The sequence below is a fragment of the Pinus tabuliformis genome, chromosome X (genome assembly GCF_031772625.1).
Source record: "Pinus tabuliformis cultivar Carrire ecotype Pingquan chromosome X, CPIR1, whole genome shotgun sequence".
NCBI lineage: Eukaryota > Viridiplantae > Streptophyta > Pinopsida > Pinales > Pinaceae > Pinus > Pinus tabuliformis.
Genome location: NC_142308.1, coordinates 1,381,450,822 through 1,381,478,553, shown reverse-complemented (window position 1 = coordinate 1,381,478,553; position 27,732 = coordinate 1,381,450,822).

The following is a 27,732-nucleotide window of genomic DNA, read 5'->3' as shown; positions in this document are numbered from 1 at the left end:
GAGAGAAAATTTAGTTGTGACATACCAATATTTACATTTTAGTTTTCATAGTTTGAAACTTTCAACATAAAAGGAATTATCATCAGGTTGTCCTAAGGTTTAAGGAGACAAGGAAATTTGTGAAGGATGCTCTGGAGGGAAATTTCGAAAGGAAACACATGGAGGCCCTATTATCCGCTTCATTTATTTCAATCATACATTTAGCAACCTATATTTCATTACATTATTGACAAGAAATCATGAAAATGTTGGGTTTTATTTTTTGAGGACAAAGGAATAATTTTTTGATACATTCAAGAGGTATAAACACCCAATGGGAAATGAAAGAGGTTGAAAAATTAAGTGCTTCAAGATTGATCATGGAAGAGAATTTTGTTTGAAAGTGTGATAAACCTTGTAGCTAACCCCTCTGGTAAATACTCAGAAGAATTGTATTTCATCAAAAATTGAGGAAATGTAAAGACAATTGATTGGTTGAAGAAGTGGACACAGATTCATAGTACTTAGCAGGAGGAGTTCCTTTTAAAACCAAGCCTTGTATTTATTTCATCACCTAACTCCTTGTTGGTTTAATGAGACTATTGTGCACTCATTAAATGGAGGAAACAAGCCTCTTGAGTGGAGGATGAGTCTACAAACATTCCTCATAGATTGTTTTGATAGGGCCAACATGTAGGGGAGCGGGGGGGTGTTGGGGAAGAAATTCCCCAAAAATTAGCCTTGAGAGGGTGGGAGACAAGATCTGCATATTCATGGGAGGATAATTGATGTAGGGCTAGAGCTTAAATATCACTCTTAGCATACCACTCAAATTTGAATTTAGACCCTGAATTCCTTTCCAAAACCATCGTAGCTGAGACTTTCCTCTATATGAACATAAGCCTAACCTATGTGAAAATTTCATGTTATGAAACAAAATCATGAATTTGAAGAGGACTATCATAGGCCCAAAAAGGCCTATAAATTCCCAAAACCAAACTAGAACCACTCAAGTGAGATCCTCCACTGTATAGCCCCTAGAGCCAAAGTATGTATGTATTATTGAAGAGGTGGTCTTACCTTATCTTAAATCCATCGGGCCCAATCCTTTTCTTCTAACAACTGTCGATACTGAGCGCTTAATATATATCAGGAATCCCACTATCTAAAATCTACCATAACGTTAAATTTTCATTACAGTTCTGGTAGTGCGACCACACCATAAGACCACAACGATTAACGTGAGAGAGAAATGGGTTTTACTTGTAACACTTCACCTATTCACACGTCATCCTGACACACTTTTGATTTGTCATCTGCCACATCTGCTCAAGCTAGTTCATCACCCTATCTTGTCCTCAAAGTGCACACAATGGAAACAAAATTTTCTTTGTTAACTGTCGTTCCCAACTTTTGTCAACTATTGCTTGACCTTTTTCCAAACACACACAAACGTTTTGCCTCGAAGTGGAGTCAATGACACTCAAGGGCCCACTCATTAGTCTCCACTTCGAATAAAACTACTCCATGTCACTGACTCCTTTACTTCGTCGTAGTGTCCAGTTAGCCCGACTATTCCCACAGTTGTTCTCCTTTCGACTATCAGGGAAAGAACTCCTGGGATAGGTCAAGCTGAGCCTATCATTTAATGATTAATTATTAGTGGACAACCAATTCCATCTCTCGACTCCCGTCAAGTAACAAAATTTTATAGGAATGGAAAATTATTAAGTGTTCTCCTACTTCAACTGTGTATTCCGAACTCGGCCCCTCTACAATTACTGGCCTCCCGCTCGCGTGATCTTCGAACAATCTTCCACTACCTCTGTCTCTAATCGTTAATATTTCCAACATAAAATTACATATTTTATTATAACGGTGAGAATTCCTATGTCCCATTTATTAGGATTAAATAGAGTCGGCGACAATAGAGTACCCTACAATGTTAGTATACATAAGCGTGCATTCAAAACATATATGAGATTGCAAAAGGATTGGTTTGGGCGTTAATTCAATTTCACTTTCTCTCCACACTACACACCTATTTTTCTATTAACTAAAGCATACATAAATAAATGAGTGAGCATCCTTCTAGATCCATGACTTGGGGATCAAATGGCCTAATTTGGCTTAAAATAAAATATCTCGAACAAATTCCTAAACCCTCTCTTAAAAAATTGCTAATAATAAATTTATTACATGGAAATTAAAGAATTTTTCTAATCTAACCAAATCCATACTTTGAGGAACCAACTCCTCTAGTAAAACATTTTGACCTTATCAATTAATTGAGTTTTGACAATGCTCCTACATCATACTTCTAAGGAGAATTTTTTCATGATCTCCTGATCATGAAATTCTTATTGTTGAAGTTCTCTTAGATCCCAAATTTTATGTTGTAGCTTGCCATTTGTTTTACTATTTTGTTGTTGTTATGTTACTTCCTGCAACAAAACAGGATCCCAAAACATGAGTTTTCCTTTGTGAAGTCTTCTTGCCCCAACTTACATTATCAATCATCTATCCATAACTGTAGTGATTGTTGCTGCTCATCCACTTGAAACTCTTCAATATTGATTTTTCTCTTTTCACTTCTGCTTGTTGCTCACTCATTCATCCTTGAATTCGACAGCCAGGCCAAGAAAAGCAGAAAAAATCAGCCATCATGTCGTGACAAAACATTTGGAGCTTACACCAATGACTTCTTAAGGTTCCAAAATATTCAAAATCCTACTCTATGCATCCTCTACCAACCATTACATTTTGTGTTTCTATCATCATCTGTTGTCTCCAAAATTCTTCATCTAACTCCTCTCATGTAATGATCCATGTTTCCTTTCCTTTCTAACTTGTAGAGGTTATATTATACAACTCCTATGTTTCTTTCATTGTTGACATATCCATTGTGTTAAGTGGAATCCTTTCATCCTTACAACTAAAAATATAGAAACAATCCTCCATATATTTCCCTTTTATTGTAATAAATTTAATTTTTTGACAATTATTCATTATATCCATGTTACATTCAGTTGCCTCATTGTCTTCTCCACTGAGAACCCAATTTTCACTTCCTTGTTGATCTAATGACAAAATATGATTACATGTTATAACTTCACATTTCTGGTAATTCTCCTTTGTTTCAACAATGCCCCATGTAAAACCTGTAAGAACCTCCATTCTTCTATTCCAAGCCTCATCTTCTAGATTTTCTTCATCTTCAAAATATATTGGTTTACCTTAATTTGCACATTTAGACACATCTCCAAAGACATTATGAAAAATACATATAGCATTTGAGGTTTTCAAATTTAGGAGAAAATTATACTTTGAATTTATCTCCTCCTTCAAACTCTTTCAACGTGCATGTTGTTGATGTGTACTTGACACAATAAAATTGTCATGTCCTTCCGCTATTATATTCTATTCCATAGTTTCATTGTTGCACTACTCTATTAGTCATCCCACATTCCTCCAATCTAAATCATTTCCAAGCCTATTCATTTCCTCCATGCCTTCATTTCTATCAAATTTCCTCTTATTGTCTTCAGCATTTTCTACTTTGTCGTTGTTATCTTAAGCCTATCTCCTTAAGACTTGTCAAGCTGTAAAACATTTTGTTCTTTATCAGACCTAAAATCATATTGATTATAATAGCTCATGCTACCTTGAAGTAATTTCTTCCATTCAGTTGTCAACTTGTGATGTGTGAGAATTAAAAAAATATTCTCGCACTTCCCTTTACAAATATTTAAGGTATTTGACTACTGAAAAACTCCACCATAAGGATCCATCTATTGTCTAATTTGTTTCAAAGGATTAGTCCACCCTTTTTTTACAAAAGATTTATGTTTATTTAATGTTTCTCCAATCTCAATAAATCCTGAAATTTTAGTTTTCATCTTCTTTGTTGTGGAGGTAAATCCTCTCTGCGGACAGAGACGATCCCTACTAGCCCAGACCAGGTCTAGCAACAATCACACAATGCTATCACGCAAGTTCCTAATTGCAAATAAAAAGTAGATGGTGAGAACCTACTTGGATTCCAATGCTAGTGTTCGTAGAAGAGATGTCGCTCTCATTCCTTTGCCTTGGCTGGTCACGATCCCCACGATCTCCGTGATTGGACACTTGCACATGCAAAGAACAACACGAAAACAAGCATAAAATCTAGTAGATGCAATTATATATCAGTCAGAAAAGATATAACTCAACATCAAACATAAGACAATGAGAGTGGAACCATAATGATAGTCATCTATTATTAATAAATAACAAAGAAGAATACATCCATTGTTCTGACATCAAATCCTCCTTTGGCTGGGTAGTCAGCTACACAAGTCTTGTAAAGCTTGTTGGGATGAGGAACAAGCCTCTCTCTCTTTGGGTGACAAGAATCTCCTTACTTAGATTTGGCCTTATGGGTGCAAAGAAGGCTCTTGCAGCTTCAAACTCTTGAACTCCTAGAACTACTGACTATTGTGACTGTAACTAGCTTGCTCAAGGCATAGAGACAAGCTTTTATAGATAGAGAGGAAAGAGATAGGATCAACCACATTATTCATGGGATTGGATTTATCACTTAGAAACTTCCATGAAAGGTGGCAAACCACTTCCCTTCTATGGAGCTTCGAAGCCAAACCATCCTAGCTCAACATAGATTCAGTTGGTGGATGGTTTAAGGAGAACCTTCGGAAGCTTGTTCGTTGAAAACTTTACTCAATTCGGTTGGCGCGAGTGCAACTCTGAGACAGAGCACCAATGGCGCGCCCTTTTTAGAGGATTTCCCTCATTGGCGTGGGCAGTGAACTGTGGACCCACGCTATTGCAAAAAGAGTTGTTTTCATGGGTATTTTGCAAGAGATGTCTTCAGGGCATATGAAGCTCATACTTAGAGGAATATGATGCAAGTGGTTTCAGGTCATGTGACTTCTCACAGGTCCCGGAATGAGTCCTCCAGTGTGTGGGTAAGGGGTAACAGGGACGGTGACAAATTGTTGTGTAACAGATGCCCCCTAAAGCATGAGGCCCGAGAGAGAGAGAGGGGTGAAATGATTTACAAGAACATGTGTGACTGAAAACACGGCCGCCAGAGAACCTGCGTAAAGAAGTACAACTGATATCTCAAGCACATGATATATGTGGTATGGGCGCAACCATCCATAGCAGAGTTCATAATATTCTAGATCCAAGGCATGGACACAACCATCCAGAGAGGATCGATAAATAGACTCAGGCATGGTCGCAGCCATCCAGTGAATGAGTCATGTAATGATCATAATAATCCACAAATCACAACCTGGATTCCAACAAACAAAATCCAGGGTCTTGTGCTCCATCTCGACCCGAACAGAGTACAGGTCAAAGCATGTGAATACAGGAGTTGAAGTCGAACATGCATGAACATCGTCTGATTACCAGTCAATGATGAAAATTGTTAGCAGACGCGAGAGGTACCACCAATAATGAAAATGGCCCTCAAGGTACTATAGGTACAATCTATGATGCGTGAATAAGTGAGCTGGCGTGGAGTACCCGTAGAATCATTCGATCAGAGGCCAATGATGAAAACCTCTCGTCGAACACGAAGAACCTGCCAATGAGGCATGCAGGCTCCAAGGCACTGGAAGGGAGTCTCTAGATCAACTTCCTGGATAATGAGCTGAAGTCGACAGGAAGTGACCTTGATCAAAGGTGCGCCATAATGTTTCCCACATCAGTGACATGAGACAGAGGAAGAATGTTGTGGTGAATCAGAATTATGTGAGGTATCAGAGGGAGGGTGTAATTCTGCATAGGTCAACTTCTCTTGAACATATCAGCGGCACGACAGTGGACTGGGAAGTATTTGACATCAAATGAGCAGAGGTCATGGTGACAAGGCAATGAGCAGATGAGAGGTCAAATAGGATAACCCAAACCCACGGAGGCTAGTGTAAAAAACAAGATGATATGTCCCCACCCAGACACGAATGCAGACGAGTGCCATGTTCAAGAGCGACATACTGCCGACACGACAATAATTATGGGTCCACTTTCCCCACCATTTATGGCGAGTACCCCAGTTATTTTTAACAAGCTTAACAGGGATAGCATATGCTTGTAAGGCGTCATTACGACAGAATCCGATGTCATTAAGTTTTAACGAGCCTGACAAAGGAAGAAATCGATGTCTTTTCCTGTTTAGAGAGTCTGAAAAGACAACAAAAAAGAAAACTCCAGATGGGTCCTTTTTCGTAAAGTTGTGTCTCCCGAGCCCGAAAAAGTATAAAACAATGCTCGAAAGAACCGCCCGATCATTACGATCGAGGAGTACTTTTCATATGTAGTGACATCGACCTGAAAAAGTAAAAAAGCGATCAACATCACGTCGTTAAGTACCTAGTAACGAACATGAAATGACAAGGGTCTGACGATCTTTTCGTTTTACATGGTCGGAAAAGAGTTTAAAGACGATCGCCTCTTATTTACGTTTAACGAGTCAAGAGGGAAAACTCGGCGATCTTTTCTTCTTTAAACGGTCGGAAAAGAGCTGAAAGTAGACCTCCATTTTTATTCTCTTTAACGAGTCAAAAAGGGAAAATACTCGGCAATCTTTTCATATTTTACGAGTCAGAAAAGAGCTTAAAGGTGACTCATCCTAGAGGAACGAGTGGTATAAAGGGTAGCAACTGGTTCCGGCTATGGTGGAACTACTCAAAACATGTAATGATCAAGAGGCTGGCTAATAAAACCACTCATCGCTTCAGTTCCTCAGGAAAGGAAAAACAACCAAGTGAAAGCATATGTTCGGCCAAAGAGATGGTGGCAATGGAAAGAAACAACCAAGGCGCATCTAATTTTAATGGATAAACGACAATCACAATATGTAAATCAAGTATGGGTTCATTTTTACACAAGCTTGAACCATGGAGAACTCTGCTTGGATTCGGTTTCATGTTTACACAAGCTTGAAACGAAAAACTATGCTTGTTATAAGCTCGCATGCCCCCAGGCATAATGACACAAAACGAGGTACATGCCCCCCAAGCTTCATTGCATTCAACAAAGTGGATGGAATGAAGGTTCACTCTCTAGATCTATGAAAGACTCGACTTATATTTTACGAGATCTTAATCAAAAGACTCGATCGGGAAAGGGAGTTGTTTCATTTTTTAATGAGGTTGACACAGTAAAAGAACTATCCTCATAACCCTTGTTTCATTTTTTAATGAGCTTGACACAAGATCAGGAACTATGCTCCACCAACTTGTTTCGTTTTTTAACGAGGTCGCCACAAGATCAAAACTATCCTCAGGACTCTTTGTTTCATTTTTTAACGAGCTTGACACAAGACAAGGAATTGTGCTCCGACCAGACCTAGTTTCATTTTTTAAGGAGCTTGACATAGGAAAGCGAACTATGCTCCGAACGGACCCAGTTTCATTTTTTAAGGAGCTTGACATAGGAAAGTGAACTATGCTCCACCCGAACTTCATCATAATGAATAGAAAGTCGGGCCTTCCGAGATTGCCACTCGCGGTGGAAGGGAAACATCTTGGAAGTCAGGGCCCAATGCCCCCAGGACACTATCCACGATGGCGGCATCACTGGATCCAGGCATCGGATAGGTGGCCACGTAGTTGATCTGTGGTGGGGTAGATGCAACTGGTGGATGAAAACTAGGAGGGGACGACAACGGCGCAGGAGGCATTGGGGGACTTACGAATGACACTTGATCGATAGTCACAATTCTTCCATCGTGCGGAAAGAAAACCACACGGAAAAGCGAAGAAACGAGGGCCCCCATGGCATAAACATAGTCGCGACCAAGGATAAGACAAAATTCTAAAACACCTTGGGTAACCAAGACGTCTATATAGACGGTTTTGCCTCCCAAAGTAATAGGGAACTTCAGGAGAACTCCTAGAGATGGACAGGCTCCTCCGTCAAAGGCCAACAGATTCTGAGTGACTGGCCCAAGCTACGGGGAACCTAAAGCTTTCTAAGTATTGTACGGCATAAGACTTACAGACGCCCCTTCATCCAAAATAGTGCCAGGTACTACCTTAGCACAGGCATGTACTGTGATCTGGAAAGGCATATGGGATGGAAGGCGACCGGCGATCAGGCGATTCCAATCAAAGGAAGCGACCAGACTACTTGGTGGGGGAATCGTATGATTGCCCCCATGTGCTAAAGGAACCGAAGGAGAACCTTCGGGAGCAGCTGGGTTAGGAGAGTCATTTCAGGACTCAGGAGAATCTGAAGAGACGAGAAGAACATGGGCGTGATGCTCTTCCGAAACAGAGTGATCGACGGGTGGTGAACTCGAGTCGACACTCTTTCCGACCAATGGTTGGTCTGGAATAGGCTGGGGACAGCCGGGTTCAGGAAGAGGGGCCTGGACAAGAGAAGAATCTGAAGCAATCTCTTTGTCAGTAGGGGGACGATCTGCAGCTGCAGAGAGACGTCGATATCCAACGGGTAGTTGGGGCGAAGGAGCTATAAGATTTGCCAAAACACCGGAGGCTTTATCCATGAGCGAACAAAGGTGAAGGGGATGATTGCCTTCACAAAGTCTACAGGGGATTCGAATCTTCCCTTTCTCCTTACCTTTGTGAGTTGATAGGGGAACATTGCCGTGAGCCTCAGTGGACGATGAGGGGCGGGCCGGATCACGAGACCATACTTCTAAGACCCTAGGGATGCCAGGACAATCGCGAAGAATATGGTCCTCCTTGTATAATTGACAAGGAAACTTGACCTTCTGCGGAGGAGGAGAAGGTGGCCCGACTTTAGGTATACTCGAGGGGGGAGCTACACTTGTAACCTCTCCCTTAGGAGCCTTCTTCTTCTTCGTCTTCTTCTTCTTCTTCTTAGCCACCTAGTTGCTCGAATCTAGACTTTCACCAGGTGAAGTAGAAGATGAGGATGTAGAAGTGGGCGTAGAAGGGGAGAGATCCACCTTAGAATCAACATGATGTCGTTCAGGTGGAGGGACGGATTGACTAGACGGTGAGACGGCAAGGACCAAAGAGGTTGAGAACAACCAGACTGGCAACACAACAGTTAACCCTGGGAGGGACAACATCGCCGTATAAGGAGCACCAACATTTCCGAAAGGAGTGAAATGACCAGGGTTCCCATCAGAGGGGATCCCTGGGTTGGTGAACCCCGGAAAAGTTGCCATCGAGAACGAAAAGAAGCCTACTCAAGCTAACACAAACAAGATCTAACTAGGTAAATGTGAACGCTGCCGAATAAATTTTAAGACAAAGGAACTTAATTTTACCTTTTCATGTTTTAAGAGTCGAGAAAAGGACAAAAAGGTGACTCTAGCCGCCTTCGAATGTTTTGTGAGCCCGAAGTGACAAGTGCTCAAGTGAGCCTTTTCTTTTAAGGAGTCTGAAAAGGATCAAAAGTGTCTACTCTGGAGAACTAGGCAAAAGGGTTTACCAAACAAATCCGTAAAACTACATATACACCTTGGCAGTCATATGAAAACCAAGGACTTCCCGTACGGCAGTCAACCTTCCCGAATGTTGTGTTCGGTGCGTTACGGCTTGTAAGGCGGAAGACATGGCTTCCTGTGGATAAAGGATGATAACCTAGTGGGGTCTCCCCTATATACGCGACGGTATGTGGGAGATCAAATCCGTGCTAGACCACTATCGAGTCACAAAAGGAGGAATCACCCAACCGTAGTGTGAAACAACAGTGACTAGGTTTAACGACGCCGGAGCACGTCTCTAGCCTAGACCTCTAATCAGTGAGCGTTATGTTCCAATGTGTTTTTAAGTTCATTCAGTTCATTTTATGGTTGATCTTTCATTAAGTTTCAATTTCCAGGTCCTACCGTATGTAATCTCTCACAATTCCCAAAATGAAAACTATATGCCAAAGAATATCATTTCGTTCGATGAATACTAACTATGAGAGAGTTAAGGATTTTTCAAACAAAATGACCACAAACAAACAAGAACTACTCTAATGTAGCTAATGACAAATAAACGAAACTTTTCTTTGTTTTAAATCGCTTAATCAATGAAAAGCTTCTAATGTCAATTAAGTAATGCAACACAAAAGAGATTGTTCGTTTTCTTTTCAATGGAAAAGTGCACTAAACAAATTTTGAGAGATAGTAACACCGAGAAAAAGAGACAAATTTCCCTCAATGAGAACACAATCGAATCCCCAAAACACCGAAACAGTCCTTCAAACCAAGAAGAAAACACAAAGACCTCTACGAGCTATGTAATCTAAGCCCAAACGAAGTCAAGCGAAATCCAAGCGGAAAAGGAGAGAATCACTCAAATAACGCAATAAAAAGTTTAACAATCACTGAACAAGTGCAAGAGAGAAACCAAAAAGTTGACTGGACCAACAGAAGACCAAAACTCCTAAGGAAGGCTCGATGCACAAAGCCACTAGATGCCCTAGGGCTAAAATGTGAAATCGGTGGAAAATGGTAAACACCCAAAGTATGCAAATGTAATCTATGCACACTTTTCATTCATATCCTGAAAATGAGAATTCTAATTGTGCAAGTGCGATCTATGCAAGAGAATTCTCAAACACAAGATGATTGTAATCTAAGAATCAATCTAGTGCAAATCATGAAAAACGGGTGATAGTTCCAAAGATCATAAAATAAAAACACTCAAAGGCAATTAACACTCATACACAATAGCAAAAAAAATGCAAAATTGTTAAAAGACTGAAACAAACCTCCAAGTAATGATCAAAGGAAATGAAATTAAGAATTTCTCAAAAAAGAGACTCAAAACCAGTCAAACAAGACTCTGACACACTCCAGTAATTGAAAAAGATGTGACTAGACACAAAACCCAAGCTCAGAGGGCTTGAAGACAAGCGAACTGGAAAAGTTGACAGGCCAGGCACGAATGTCAGGCTACAACTCATGCTTTTATGGTATTTGCGCGGGTTGTCCTTGAGAAACTTGCGCCAATTGGCGCGACTGTAAGGCTGAAAAGCACGCTAATCGAGTTTGCTAAGTCAAAAAGAAAAGCAAGCAACCCAAGGCTTGAAAACAGTATCTAGGCAAACCAAGGAGCAAGAAACAGCAAGAAATCCAACCCAAAAAGCTATCTAAGCAATCAAACAAGAAACCAAAGAGACAAGACCTCCCCAGTATGGTCGCCAAATTGTTATGGAGGTAAATCCTCTCTGTGGACAGAGACGATCCCTACTAGCCCAGACCGGGTCTAGCAACAATCACACAATGCTATCATGCAAGTTCCTAATTGCAAATAAAAAGTAGATGGTGAGAACCTACTTGGATTCCAACGCTAGTGTTCATAGAAGAGATGTCGCTCTCGTTCCTTTGCCTTGGCCAGTCACGATCCCCATGATCTCCGTGATTGGACACCTGCACATGCAAAGAACAACATGAAAACAAGCATAAAATCTAGTAGATGCAATTATATATCAGTCAGAAAAGATATAACTCAACATCAAACATAAGACAATGAGAGTGGAACCATAATGATAGTCATCTATTATTAATAAATAACAAAGAAGAATACAACCATTGTTCTGACGTCAAATCCTCCTTTGGCTGGGTAGTTAGCTACACAATTCTTGCAAAGCTTGTTGGGATGAGAAACAAGCCTCTCTCTCTTTGGGTGACAAGAATCTCCTTACTTAGATTTGGCCTTATGGGTGCAAAGAAGGCTCTTGCAGCTTCAAACTCTTGAACTCCTGGAACTACTGACTATTGTGACTGTAACTAGCTTGCTCAAGGCATAGAGACAAGCTTTTATAGATAGAGAGGAAAGAGATAGGATCAACCACATTATTCATGGGATTGGCTTTATCACTTAGAAACTTCCATGAAAGGTGGCAAACCACTTCCCTTCTATGGAGATTCGAAGCCAAACCATCCTAGCTCAACATAGATTCAGTTGGTGGATGGGTTAAGGAGAACCTTCGGAAGCTTGTTCGTTGAAAACTTTACTCAATTCTGTTGGCGCGAGTGCGACTTTGAGACAGAGCGCCAATGGCACGCTCTTTTTGGAGGATTTCCCTCATTGGCGCGGGCAGCGAACTGTGGACCCATGCTAATGCAAAAAGAGCTGTTTTCATGGGTATTTTGCAGGAGATGTCTTCAGGCCATATGAAGCTCATACTTAGAGGAATATGATGCAAGTGGTTTCAGGTCATGTCACTTCTCACAGGTCCCGGAATGAGTCCTCCAGTGTGCAGGTGAGGGGTAACAGGGACGGTGACAAATGGTGACAAATTTCTGTGTAACATTCCTTTCTAGAAATAATCCTCTCTTAGAACCCAATTCCCATCTTCAAAACAATATTTTGATCACCTTATGTTAACACATATTTATACTCATCTAGAAAAATAAAATATTCTTCATTAATTTATTACCTTAATGCCCTATTTGTTCTTCAAATTTGTTGTAACACCTCTTCCAGCAACTTTGGTCCTTCACTAAAATATTCAAATGTCACCACTGAGTATTTCTTCTTGTCATCAGTCATCATTTCTTCAGCTTCAAGTATGTCTCGTTCTCTTTTCTAGTCATTCTCAACAAATGTACAGTTCCATGTTTATTTATATGCATCAGATCCTTCTCCATACTTTGCAAATTTCGACCATACTAAACATCATCATCATTGTTCCAAAGAACAACTTCTTGTCCTACATCACTCATATCACTACTTTTTTCTATGTTTCCTTCCTCATATATGTGTTCAAAAATTATCCATTTATCCTTCTAACCTTTAGGAGACAGTAATGCCTCTTCTTCCATAATAGGTTTTTAACTATCACCTCATCCTTGAGTTCTTGTAGTGTCCTCTGAGATTCCTAAAATTCATTGAGTTAAGTTTTTCTGACCAACTCCTCTTTCATTATCTTCACATTGTCCTTATTCACAATTTTTCAAAATATACATCTTCTCCTCCCTTTGCAATCTCCAATTACTTTGAAATTTTGATAAAACTCCCTAAAAAATGATTAAATATACACTTAATAAAAGAAAGTTGAACCAATCAAATACACCTTTGAGCTTCCTCTTACAAACTCGAAGAGTTCCATCTTAAAATTCTCCATGAATTCCTTTAATGTTGTCTTCATAATCTACTAATGAATTCCCTTTTCTCATAACAATCCTTTGATATTGTGTATCTTCAAACTTTGCTAACCCTAGTTGTTCCTCATAAGAAACATTATGTCTTTGTGGAATTTGTACATTTTCTAGTGTCTTTGACATATATTCAACTCCATCATCTTTGGTACCCACAAATACACACACACACAAATAAATAAAATTAAAACCATGAGACATTTTAGTATTCGAGTATGCCCCTAACACCCTTCTCGTCATTTCATCATCACTATCTTCTTCTATAAGAATCGATCTTTTCTCTAGTTCAAAAATGGATTCTTTGATTTCATATTTAGATTCCCTAAGTGCCTCCTCTCTCTCCATTTTCTCCATTATCTTATTAGTAAATAAATCCTTAACAAGACACTTGACCTTTTTCCCTTCATACAATCCTTGTTTTAATTCTTATTTGATTCTCCTATGTCACAAGTGAGACATGAAAGTAACAGTAAACTACTTGTGCCACTCTCGTCCAACTGTCACCCTTCTAATCATCCTCTGTCACATGTCCCCCACACCCCCCCCCGCGTAACCTCATCTAAGGTCATACGACTCTTTCCCCTCCATCAAATTTGTTCTTCTTGTTGTAAATTTCTCTCATCGTTCGAATTGGTCTACATCAATGATCATCAACAAAACTGAGCCAAACCGTCCACCAACATCGCTCTCCATCCCTGACCCAATCAACAAGGTAACCTGCAAGTTTCCCACTTGCAAATTATTTGTCTCTATGTTAAAAAGGAATAAACCATCCCCAAAGGCCCCGAAATCTCAGTAAATCAAACCATCCTCCTACATCGAGCCACTGATGGACACGAAGGCACAAAACTTCAACCCACCCTATCCTTACCACCTCTCGAACCTCCGGTTTCACATATGTGGCCACCATGTCAGGGGAGAGGATCTGTTTAGGGTAATTGAATCAGAGATATAAAATCAAATTGTGCCTTTTGTTTAACATTTCACCGAATTTATTTCTTGGTTGGTTGTGTTGTACGTTGAGAATAAAAATTGTTTCATATCTTCTACTAGAGAAAAAATCTTGGAGGTGACCCAAAAGTTGATTCAAAAAGCTCTGGTGTACCCAGTTTCTCCTAAGCCTCATTAATTCACTAAAACCACCTTGTTTTATAGCTATGCCACCCTCTTAGTAGGGGAGCAATAGGCCTTCTTACAAATTATTCTAGCTTGAAGCTACCAATCCTTGCATGTTACTAAAACCTTCCAAATATCTACATTTATAGAGGTAGTGCAACCGATCCTCACTATAGCTTCCCTTATTCTTGTTGAACATGATGCCAATCTTGATTATAAATCCAATATAGGGTTTTTGAGAGAGATGATGCAACCAGGCCATGCATCTGATATGCCTTCTTTCCACGCTGAGTCCATCAAATTCCAGCTACACCACTTATATACCACCTCGTTCTTCAGAGAATATTCCCTAATGTTGTGTTTGTTCCTATACAATCATTTTTATGAATTTCAATGCCTAGCTCTCAATCTAATGGATTCAAACATGAAAAGGAAATATGTCTTTGATTGGGATATTTTTATTAGGTAGAAACCAAACAATAAGGGCTACTCCCAATTTATATATTCTTACATGGACATTTCTTACAAAATCATTAATAATGTCTTCCCCCCCAAGAATCATGCCTCTACAAAAGGAGATCCTCTAGCTTCTTAAGGAAACTGGGGTGGGTGATTGGTATTTATTTTAGGATTATATGAATATTAGGGTTTATAAGTGTGGGCTTCCCCCTTATCATTGAATTGTGTTCTTTCCAATGAAAATATTTCAGTTGGAATTTATCAATCAACATCTACACATGGACCAAATTCATTTTGTCCCTACTAAAAGGGGATATATGTTCAAGTTGGGTAACCATATAGGCCCTTTGATTATTAACACTAGGAAGGCCTTACAATAAGTTAAGAATGTACTAAAAGAGAAGAATTTTGAAATTGGGGATATTTAACATTATGACCCTTGGTGTCATTGCAAAGAAAATAAAAGGCATTAATGCTTCAACTTACGATCATGAATACAAGAAGATATTTAGTGGAAATATAACCATGATTCATGGAATATTAACACAGAAATGGAGATTCATACTCCAGAAGCAAAGGACAAGACACGAAAAAGGAGTGTGGATGAGATTGGAGACATGGAAATGGAGGATGTTCATAAGACCAAAAGGGCCAGGACCCAAGAGGCAGAGGAAGAGGAGATTTAAATGAGGTTAACGGAGATAAAAGAAGACCAACTAGGCTTCTAGATGACCCTAGAAGACCCATAACAAGTGTCTTCTTCCTCATCTACACAAGTAGTCCTTATGAGCTCTGTAGTGAGTTCAATAATGATAGAACCTAGTCGGCCTACAAGGAAAGTCATAAGAAAATAAGGGAAGAGATGAAAAATAAATTGGCATCACATTTAGTCCCTTATTAGACTAGACTCCTTTCTTCCATGGACCTAGAGAGAAACCAAATGAAATTCTCACTGCACCACCCCTTGGCACTATTATACGAGATTCGTGACTGTGGAAAAACGTACCTCCCCTAGGTCAGTGGATAACCTAGAAAAATAGAGATACGAGGAACATAATGCTTTTCCTTAAAGTAAATAGATGACGAAATGAGGCCTACCTAGAATCCTTTGCACACTTCGCTCCTTGTTTATCTTGGAAGCTCCAATCCAGCACTAAATGCCAAAATTAAAACCTCCAAAGTCAGATAACACAAGCCAAGAGACTAGGAGATCTATGCAATATCATCTAATTACTTCATTCAATTGGTCAACATGGTATTGAAATAAGTGAAATAACAACATCACATATAGGAAAACAATGAATTATTTACATTAATATAAATGGAAGGAGATTAGAACTATAAGTAGTAGTCGATCTTGTAGAAGATCTCCTCCAATTTGTTGACTTGTCCTTTCCTTGTAACAATATACACCTCAAATCAACCTAAATTCATGAGATGATGGAAACTCACTACATTAGCATAAGGGTAGAATCACTTTCCAAAATCCAACCCCCACCACATAGAAGGCTCGGAATATATAGAGAAGTAGGTTAAGTTGGGAGTTCTTATCCAATTACCAATCTAGGGTAAGAGATCCACCATTGACGGAGGGATAGGATCAAAGGATAACTCATGAAAACTCCAGATTAGAGTAGGATAAGATCTAAATGCTTTATCCAAGGTAAGTAGTTGAAACAAATTCTAGAAACTCCTAGAAGGGGAAGATTCCGAAATCCTGATTGTTTTCTCATATTTCTAGAACCAACGCAGGTGAAAATGGGAGAAACCTATTGGTGACCAACACAGGCCATAGTGGAGTAACCTGTTAGTGAACACATCCCAGTAAGCTTATAGGGAACATTGGTCCTCAAACTAGCTCAGATAAAGCAGTTAGGGCTGAAATTCTAGGAAATGAAAGGCACATGCTCAAGGCTTTGTGCAAGACGGTGACAAGGGGGAATAGGATGTTGATCGATCCCATTAGGAGGATCATTGATTGGATGTGACAAAATGGCCTATAACGAAATTCCCCCTAAATCACAAAGTTAGAGATGATGATTGATGAATGAAGTGCTTTACCTTATGACAAGTAGGGGTCAAGGAAAACTGGAAAACTTCATCAGTTACAATACATTTAGAACATAAAATATTTGTTTGTTGAGGGAGGCATACCTATACATGAAAGACACGTCCACATATGCAACTAGTGAACCCATGACTGGATGGTTGTCTATATGATCACCACCATCATACATTGTGATCTTTGTATATCTCCTGAATTCACAACCTTGATGGATGAGACTAGATGTTGGCCCGCATGGAAAATTTCACGGGCTAATATTCGCAAGTGAGCTAATTTTCCATGTTTTTTCCAAAATTCCATTTTTTCTAAAAAACATTTTCCTAAATTTTATAGTGTAAATTTGTTTCACCTTAAAATTCACCAAAATTTTATATAAAGACTAAATAAAATGATTAGAATTTGAATACTTTACAAAAACATTGCCAAACATTTTACAAATTTCATATTATGTACTAGTGATATTCGCCAAAGTTTCTAAACTTTCAAGTAAATTTCCATCCTTAAAATTATCCCTAAGCTCGGGTATTCTATCTTGTTCACACAAACAACCAGTGTACGCATCTAACCATGTGAATCATTTAGAGTCAAACATGGCAGAAAGCATCTTATTGTTGGGCAATGATGTAAGCCATTAACAGACATAAGAGAAACCACCAATGACGTTAATGTCTCTTAAGGTACTATAGTACAATCCATATGATGTGAATGAAGGAGTTGATTTCAAACACCACGTATAATATTTTGGTCGAAGGATATTAAGGATATTAATATCGAGAGCGAGGAAATTAGTCATTCATGTATGCAAGCACAAAGGTACAAAGGGGTGTTTCTAAGTCAATTTCCTAGATGATCCGCTGATGTCGATAGGAAGAAACCTATTGCAGGAGGGCCTTGATGTATCCCCAATAAACAACATGAAATGGGTATCATGATTGAGACATAATGATTAGAATGATGCTAACATGAAGCTAGATCAGGGAAGGGAGACATGAAATAAATTATTAACAGTATTGTAGTGGAGATCAACTGAATGACTTCTTTTGAACACATTGGCAACACTAAATGGAGTCGGCATCATTGACCCAAACCTGAAATGGAGGCTCTGAAATTGGTATGATAACTAAAAGACCAATAGACTACCCAACCCAAAAGCCATGGAGATGATGTGGAAGAGTGACATGTTCAAGAGAAACTCACTGCCATTAGACAAATGGAATCCCTTGCTTCTACCAATTTCCCCAACCATATTGGTCAATACCTCTTTATTTTCTAACAAGCTTGAGGAGGATAACATATTCTTGACCTGTAATTTCATCCTTTGGTTGAATCCATCCAAGTATATTTAATGAACCCTGAGAAGGAGTGGTTTGGCTTTCTCATGTTCAACAAGTCCATCATTGTTTGATGTTTTCACAAGTCGAGTGAAGGTAAAACTTGACATCTCTTTCATGTTTAGAGAGTTTGAAAAAGAGAGGAAAAAGAAAACTCTAGATGTCCCTTTTCGTAGGTAGTCCCTTAGGTCCAAAAAGGTATAAAACAATACCCAAGAGAACCTCTTAGCCATGTTCGACTAAGGTATTCCTTTTTGTAGCTAGTCTATTTTAGTCTGGAAAAGGGTTAAACTTATATTGAGTAGACATATTTTCATTTAATTTTATGAGTTTGGAAAGACAAGTGCTTAACAATCTTTTCATATTTTGGGAGACTGAAAAGAGTTGAAAGAAGACTCCATGTGGGTTCCTTTTTCATAGGTTTAAAGAGCCTGAAAAAGAGATAAAAGTGTACTATGTGGTTAAAGTAACCTTTTCAAACATAGCGAAAACCTGCTAATAGTTGTTGACCTACTCAAAACACCACAAGAAGGATTAGACATACCTATTTCATAATAAAAATGAAGCATATCGACATCAAAACACAAAAAATGAATAAAATAATGAGAAAATGACCATAAATATTCAAAATGACTTGTCATTTTTACCATTTCAAATTTTAACTTCAATAGTGAGTAAGTATTTTTTCACTCGATTTTCTACAGCTGATTGCGGCCAATCTAGGGAACCATTTCAAGTGTCATCGCTTCCAAGTAGGAAATCAAACATTTCTCTATGTTTATACGGTCCATTTTTTTGTGTTGATGCAAAATTTTTAAGGTTTTGAGGTCCCTCGAGTTCATAAAAAATTCCTTGGGACCAACACACCCCTCCTGTATAAAAAACTACAGTGAAACTAGGTAAAGGAACACTGCAGGAAGAGGTGCAGTTCTCTCATAAACATTGTTGGTGTGTATTGGGTGCATTTCTCTAAATTTTCTTTCAGTTTTGCCTCAAATTTTGTTAAGTTTTTTCATGGGAAAGATCCTAATGGATTACTTGTTTATTTTTCAGGTACCCATTAGCACAAAATGAAATTCATTTGGAGAGAAGGGGAACATGAGGAATAATAATTGAATGCAACAAACAACCCTACTACCATCAAGGTGCTCAAAAACCCCAAGTTATTGAAATTCTTCTGGCTTCTTGGTATGAGGCAACATATAGAGTTATTGAAGTACCTTTTATGTTCATCATATATTTATGCACATGCCTTCATGTTTAGGGAGAATCTACTTGAGATACAAGTAGATGATATTTACTTTCTGACAAGATTGTCAAAAGGGAGGTGCCCCCATATCTCTTTTAGGTGGAAGGAGTGGCAGCTAGATGATGAAAGAATGTATCACTACCAATTGCAAACCTCAAGCGCTTCCTATTAGGGATGGAAATATTATCATAAAGGATGTAACCCAATTACTTCTGAGAATGATCTTGTTCATTATCACAATATTAGCAGGCAGCTCAACACTACATGTAGCAAGAAAATCATACATGCGGTATGGAATAGAGATTCTAGAGCCGACAATATTCAACTACAGTGAGGGTGTGTGTTTAATTTGAAGGAATGAATTACTAAAGAAAAGGATGGGAAGTTGAAGAACTTTGGATATGGAGCGATCTTAGTCTCTTTTTCCCTAGAGAGGGTACCATTACTACAGCCTCAGTACATTGTACTTGGGCCCATCGATCTAAGGACCCCACGGATGAGGAGGTGGATAGACCATATGAGCCAACATGTAGGCCCATCAACAATCAACTTTTCACTATACTTCATGGGGTGGCTATGCATACATTTCATCATTACTGATGATTATCATTACACGGGGATGGATTTTTGTGACAAACCGAAGCTCAAGTTACCAGAGGGTGAAAATTGGGATGCTTCAAGTAAGATACTTAGACCATTAAGTTTTTGAAGTTTTCATGATTTTTTTGGGTTTCTTGATGTTCCTGAGACTAAAATATTTGATGTTTTCATGCAGATTTTGGACTTTCTCTACCAGTAGGTGCTACATATCTCTATCAAATAAAAAGACAACCATAGAAGGAGGAGGTGAGACTAGTATAGGTCGTTGTGGTAAGATGGGATGCGCTATGGGATCCTAAGGTAGCTAGGATCCTATCAGAGGTGGAGCACCACATGGAAGGACTGACCATGGTTGATCAACTTCCATTGTGGCTTCAATGACACACAATTGGAGTGCATAGTCATACTGGACGACTACTACCCAAGGTAGCTCATGCAGTGTCATTTTATCATGAGCACCATTTATTTGTCTACTTAGATGTTTTGCATGTTGTGCTTATATGGGTGATGTCGCCATATGTGTCTCAAGGCACACTTTTTGCACCAAACTTAATATATATATATATATATATATATATATATATATATATATATATATATATATATATATGTATGTATGTATGTATATATGTGTGTGTGTATATATTCAGTGTTTCCTAGTTCCTTTTCTACTTTTAATATGATGTGATATGAAATGAAAGTTATTTACATTTGTTGCAAATGTCGATCTAAAACAAAATTATCTAGTGAAATTTCTAATGTGTTCAAGTTTCTAGAAATATGTTCATATTGTATGAAATTGAAATGTCCTTCCAGAAGATGCACTCTCAAAAACATGCAAAGGATGGCAGGAATTTTCACTGAATAAATATTAGTGATTTGTAGTTCTATGAGCCGTGAGTCATGTGTGATGACTATACGAAGGATACCATGTAAAATATCATAAGGTAGTAGCTCAACCACTGAGATATGATCAACGATGTTGTTTGTAGAGCGACCAATGAAAATCCCTTGGATACTCACTAGCTCACAATTTGGAGAAAAGATACAGAGGATAGGTTCTGAGTACTATGACTAGCACCATTGCCATAATGAATGTATAGTTCAAGAGAGGTCAAAACTGGGAAATGTAAAAAGAATCAACAGAAACCATGGGAAACTCTGAAAAGCACACTCCAAATGCACTCAATACACCTATGTATGAACACAATGTACTATGCATCAGATCAAGCATAGTATTTTTTGAGGTATAACCATTTTTAGTTCACGCCAGTGGAACTCCATCGAAGTCTACTAACTCATAAACCCATTTTGCAAGGACATGCTTGAGAATGTATGGGCCCAACCACATAGGCTGAAACTTTCTTGGACCTAACTTATTAGGCTCCTGGTCATACAAGAGCACCATATCTCCTTCTAAGAAGACTCTAGGCTTGACACTTTTGTCATATTTCACTTTGATGCATCTGTTCTGGGCTTCATTAGCTGACGCGACATCGTGTTGGGTTTCATCCAAACGAGTTAGATGTAAAAGATGCTTCTCCTTCACAGAAGTTGCAGGAAGAAGTTTGATATCTACTTTTAGTGATGGAATTTCACATTCCATGGGGAGGATCAATTCCAGACCATACACTAGCTAGAAGGGTGTAAATCCTATAGCAGTCCTAACTAAGGTTTGGTATGCCCACAAGGCAGCATAGAGAAGCAAATGTCATTCCGATTTGTGGACCCCTATCATATGTTGAAGCATAGTCTTAAGAAATTCGTTAGTCAACTCAACTTGTCTATTAACCCGAGGTTAATAGGGAGTTCCATGTGAAATTCCTAATTTGGCAGCTCATTTGATCATCATATGATTCTGAAAGTGCTTCCCACGATCCATTACTATTTCTTGCAAAACACCAAAGCTAGGAATCATGTGGTTGAGAAAAACGTAAGCAGTCATTTCACCGGTGTTATTGAACGCACACATTTCTTTGGCCCACTTGGTAAAGTAGTCAACAACAACAATAATATAGCCATGCACCCCAATCGAATGATGGTCACATGTGATAAATTTGATACCCCATTTTTCAAAGGGACCAATGGTGACAATGGGATGCAATGGAGCAGGAAGAGCACAGAATATTTAATCATAGATGTAGTACACATGATACTTCTGGACTGCCAAGATATATTCATGGAAAATGATGGGACAAAAGTAACTAGCTTATAAGATATTTTGTGTGGTAGCATAACCAGATAAATGTCCGCCGCATGCCCCCTAGTGGCATTCATTCAAGGCTTTCTCAGCCTCCTCGATAGTGAGGCCCCTATGTAAAATCATATCGACACCATGATGAAAAAGGGTGTTGCTGATAATCATGCATTTTCGAGCTTGGTACCAGGTACTTCGCTGCTTTGAGTGATAGGTATTATGTAGGAAATTCCGAGTCTCTAGAGAGATTAGAATATATACATACCATGGTCACATGATGATATAAAAAAAATCCAACATCAAGGGAATGGAGATCGCACATTAGCTCGGTAAAAACTAAGGAATTCTTTGACTTGGATTGGATGAATTACTGGTTAAACTCTTGGAGAATCATGATCCACTTAAAGTATTTCCCTCCCTACACTTGATGACACAATATGTATGTCATAGGGTTCCAATCTAAAATGACCATAGTTCTACGAAGCAATATGTAATGGAAAAATCTTTGGACAACTTGAATGACCGCAAAAGCTAACTTTCCTACATGAGTATACTAGATCCCGGTATCGTTGAGGTTTTGAATCAAATAATAAATGGGATGTTTAGTCCCCATATCGTCTTCATGGACCAACACCATAGTCATAGTAGAAATGGCAACAGTAAGGTACAATAAATAGTAGCAATGGAATGGAATCCCTTTTTTAAGTAAGCGAGTAAATTATTTCGTCAGTTCATCATATTTAGGGACAAACCTCTTGAGGAAGTTGGCTTTCCCTTGGATTCTTTGTAACTGAACAAGGGAGCAAGGCATAGGCAAGTCAATAATCGCCTATACTTTTAAAGGATCAATGATAATTCCTTGTTTTGAAACGATGAACCAAGGAGTCGACTAGAACCAACAAAGAGCACACATTTGCGCAGGTTAATTTGAATGTTATCATGTCTACAACAGAGAAAAATGACCTGTAAATTCATGAGGTGATCACCCCCATGCTTGGAGTGAGCCGAGATATCATCTAGATAGGGTTGCATGACATGCTTGATGTCATGGAAAGTGTGGTACATCTCACATTGAAACATGGCCCTTGTGTTTTTTAAACCGAAAGGGATCTTTCTATAAGAAAAATTACCCCAGGGACAAATAAAAGTGTTTTTAGGTTGGTCCTTTGGGAAAATGTTGATTTTATTATAGCTCGACAATCCATCCACAAATAAATAAATCACGTAACTAGCGTAGTCATCAATAATCTGGTCAATAAACGAGGTCGGGTAGTTGTCCTCTAGAAAAGCTTGATTTACGTGCCGATAATCGACACATACTCGGATCGTGCCCTTTTTCTTCATAACAGGGACAACATTTGATACCCAATCAATTAAAGGAAGGAGGTATATGAAACCAACCCAAAGAATATTTTTGATTTTAGCTTTAATCAGAGCAGATTTCTTGAGATGGTAGGGTAGAGGCGCTACTGGAAGGGTTTGGCATCAGGATACATCTTTATTTCATGCACTATTATGTTTGGGTCGATACTTGGCATTTCTTCATAAGTCCAAGCAAATACATCTATGAAATAATGAAAAAGGGTTCGATAAATATTGATTTTGGATGAAGAACAAGATGCTCTCATGTATAAAAATTTTACTAGTCTTGGTTTAATAAAAATATCGAGAGGAATGGTTTCTTTGATATTTGAAAGTCTTTTTTCAAATTCAATCTCATGAATGGAAATGAAATTCGTAAAGTGTTCAACAAAATGAGGTAGGTATACACCACTAAGATTATCTTCAATGGTATCTAGGAAGGAGGAACGATGATGATGTTCGTCCCGTGGCATGTTATTTGACATCATGAACTCCATGATGCTTTCGTTGGTAGAGAATGTATGCGAGAAAGGATTAGAGGGCATGCCATAATCTAGTGATTGATCTACCCAATTGATCGAAGAAAATCTATGGGTTACACAACCCGAGTAGTTGGCTTTGTAATCTTGCTCAATAGGGCTAAGAGGGATTTGGTCTCCAAAACCTTTTATGTCAGTTTCATCAGGTAGAATTCATGGATCAGTTAGGATCATAGAGGATGATATCATGTTGATATACATAACTAGAAGGGGGAAGCTTGGAATGAGAGGGGGAACGAGAGAAAATGTTCCCATAAGCGATGAATCCTTTAACAAAACAACTTCAACATGCTAATGGGAATGTAGGGCTTCCCCTAAAAGAGGTAAACTTCTAGTAACATTGGAATCAAAGCGGAAAAGGTAATTTTATCTATGGCCACTAGCCATAGCATAAACCCATGTATGTCCCAGTAGAGGATTATAATCTAAAGTTCCATCAATAACTTCTACTTCAACAGAGACATATTTAGCCGCTAATTCCACGTGGAGGGAATTCAGAATCGTATAAGTTTTGTATGTCCTTCCATCAATGACTATTAATGTGGTCTTTGATTGATTGAGTTGGGTGAACAAATTTCCATCCAGCAAGGTAAGGACATGATGTAGGTCAAAGCTCCCTCATCCACAATAGAATGATGAATTTTCTTGGCATGGAAAATGACCCAAATCATAAAATCTTATCGAGCCAGAAGTCAAGGGGTATATTTTTCATGAGAGAAAACCACTAGGTTGGAATCGGAGAAAACCACATATCTGATAGCTAATAACAAGGCCTCCTTTTGTGTGGGGAAGTTTTGCAATTCCTCAATAGTCAACATAGTCAAAGGATACTAAGCCAATTCTTCAACTGCGTTGTAATTGTGAGTGGATTTTGAATGTGCGTTGAAAGTAGACTTGTGGATAACACCCTTCAGAAGCTTGATAGTCAATTCCATAAGAACCAATGGTGGAACTAGATCAGATGAAGGTGGTGCTCAACTACTAGGTTGATCAATAGCCTAACCATTTGGTGGATTCACATTACCATAATCATTACTCCAAGAGGCCACCATCACAACATATTTCAGCTTTGAGAAGGAAATCATTAAAACTTTGTTAGAGGAAGATGCATCCCAAGGAATCATATGAGTGTCCTAGTTGGGAAACGAGTTGGTCAGCACAACGAGAGAAGTGGATGATTTAATAAATTGATTCACTTCAATGTGTTGCGAAAAATCACATGTAAGTGATCCTCATTACAAATCATGCATGGGTATCGAGAATTTTGTTTCTCATCAGAAGACAAATTTGTTTGTTTATCCTGTGCTGAGGAATATTTCTTCTTCTTACCTTTACCTTTCTTCTTGCTTACATGATGTTGTTGATACTTTCCTTTATCAGATGAGATTTCATTTATCTTGAAAGAAGAAGCCGTAGGATGATGGGATGGAGGGTTTTGTGCAGGAACGGTAAGAGAAATACCAGATGGTTTACTCACCAACTGTGAACTCGTGATACGTATAATGCCATTGATAACATGCGATTCTTTACTAGGTGGAGGAGGAACAATATTCGAGGGTCTTAGAGTGTTTGGTATCTTATCATAGCACATGCCCAATTCATTATAAACCAAATCTAAATATTTAGCATGATCAATAACTTTATCTTTAGTCACGACTCCACCTTCGGACACATATTATGTTATGGGAGCTAACAAAGATTTTAAAAAACATTCCGCTAACAACTGATCAGGAACATAAGTCTTTACCAACCAACGATGATGACTCCACTCATGAATGTGATCTCAAATGTGATTAGAGTCTAATTCATTGAAGTTAGTCAATAGCCCCATTCAAATTTCATATCTGATGGGTAGTTGGAAATGCGTGAGGCAGATAGTGGCTAAAGTGATAAATTCATGAAACGAATCTCTAGGTAATTAAATATACAATTTAGATGTTGTACCAATAATCATTCGTTGGAAAAGACAGAGTCGAATGGACTCATCATTAAGTGAATTGTATGAACACCATAGATGATACATCATAACATGCATCAATACATCTTCTCCAAGATTCCCATTGAATTTTTGGATATCAGAAGGAAACTTAGTGGGAATAATGGGAAACCATGGTGAATGAGCAATTGGGTCATTTTTAAGCCAAATTAAATCTGAATATTCAAGTGTAGCCACAAAAGTCAATTGTTGATGAAAGTACGAAGGCGGATGACCTGGATAAGAAGGGATAGCCTGGGAATTAGGAACTTGCATTTCTGGATAAGGAGGGTTTTGTTAATAAGGAACCTGATTACTAGAATATGGAGGGTTCTGATAACCAACATACAAGTAATTTTGTTTCCCATCCCTGGGATGGCAATAAAGCTATTAGAATGCTTGGATTTGGATTTGTTGGAATTGAAAAGGAAATTGATTTGATCCATATTGTTTCCTGATAGGGGTTTTCATTTCCCCTGGTACAGGTTCTATTGAGATTGTACCAAATTTTGAAGAATTTGAACTACTAAAACTTAAGCAGTACCTTGCACAAGTGATTGAGAAGGTGAGGGAGCTTTTACATTTTCACTAATCAAGATCTGGGGGAACCAGACACCGTTGAAATAGGTTGTAAGGTTGGGTCACATGTATATGATCTTTTTAAGGTACTGAGGGATAGGTATGAATTTGTGATGAACACGTTACAGTTTGAGGATTCAACAATCGATCCTAATATGAATCAAGTTGAATGGATGGATGCCAAACACTGGAATTCATTCGAGGATAAGGAGGACTATAACTAGTTTGATTACGATATTGAGATATACCAACAACAGGGTGCCCCCTTTCCATGGGAGGAGGGGATGATGGATGAAACCGTGATCCAAATGGAAGGTACCCAACATAAGAAGGGTTGGGATGTTGACGGTAGATTTTGCCATTGATATAAGGGCCAACCTACTACTCTATTGTAGGTGTGGATGGAGGAAGAGGATAAGCTTGTGTGGCATTCATAAGAGAAGTAACAAACATTATTCCTGAATTGGATGACATGGGAGAGGTCTAAGGACTAGAAGCCAAACTAGAAAAGGTAGAAGATAATGGCTGATAGCGAGGCAAGATGGATGGGCCTCCATATAAATGAGATTCTTGTGATGTTACAAACATACATGAGGATGTGACACTATATGTCTCAACCATAGTCGTGGACACAGGTTGGGAGTTTGAATTAGTTCCAATCGTGGTTAACAATTCCAATGAAGAGTGCTGTGAGAGATCTGCAAGTAGGCCCAAAGAATCAGGTAAAGGAGATTATGTCTGAGGTTAAGGAAATGGAAGAGGATTGGTTTGATAAAAATTAAGTCCTTCCCAATGAGTGAGAGTAGAAGGATGAGGCTCTTTTTGATGGATCTCTTCAATAGTCATAAGTTCATATGAAAGAGGTTCACCGTTAGGCCCAAGATATATTAGTTTTGTCTAAGACAAAGGAAGAGTGGAGGAAGGTCCTAAAGACTCAAATAAATATGGATGAGGGTGCTCAAGTTGAATAACCTTAGGAATCAATGTTCCTAACTCAGGGAGATCATATTCAATGACCTCAGGTAACAAAGTTTCAGGGACTTCCATTTCAATTATTTCAGTGACACCAACAAGAATAGATGTAATCTCAGGTTCAGAACTTAAATGGATGGATGATTCTAGTTGATGAATATCAGGAGGAGGGCTAGAAGTAGTTCTCGATGTTCCCAATTTGATAGT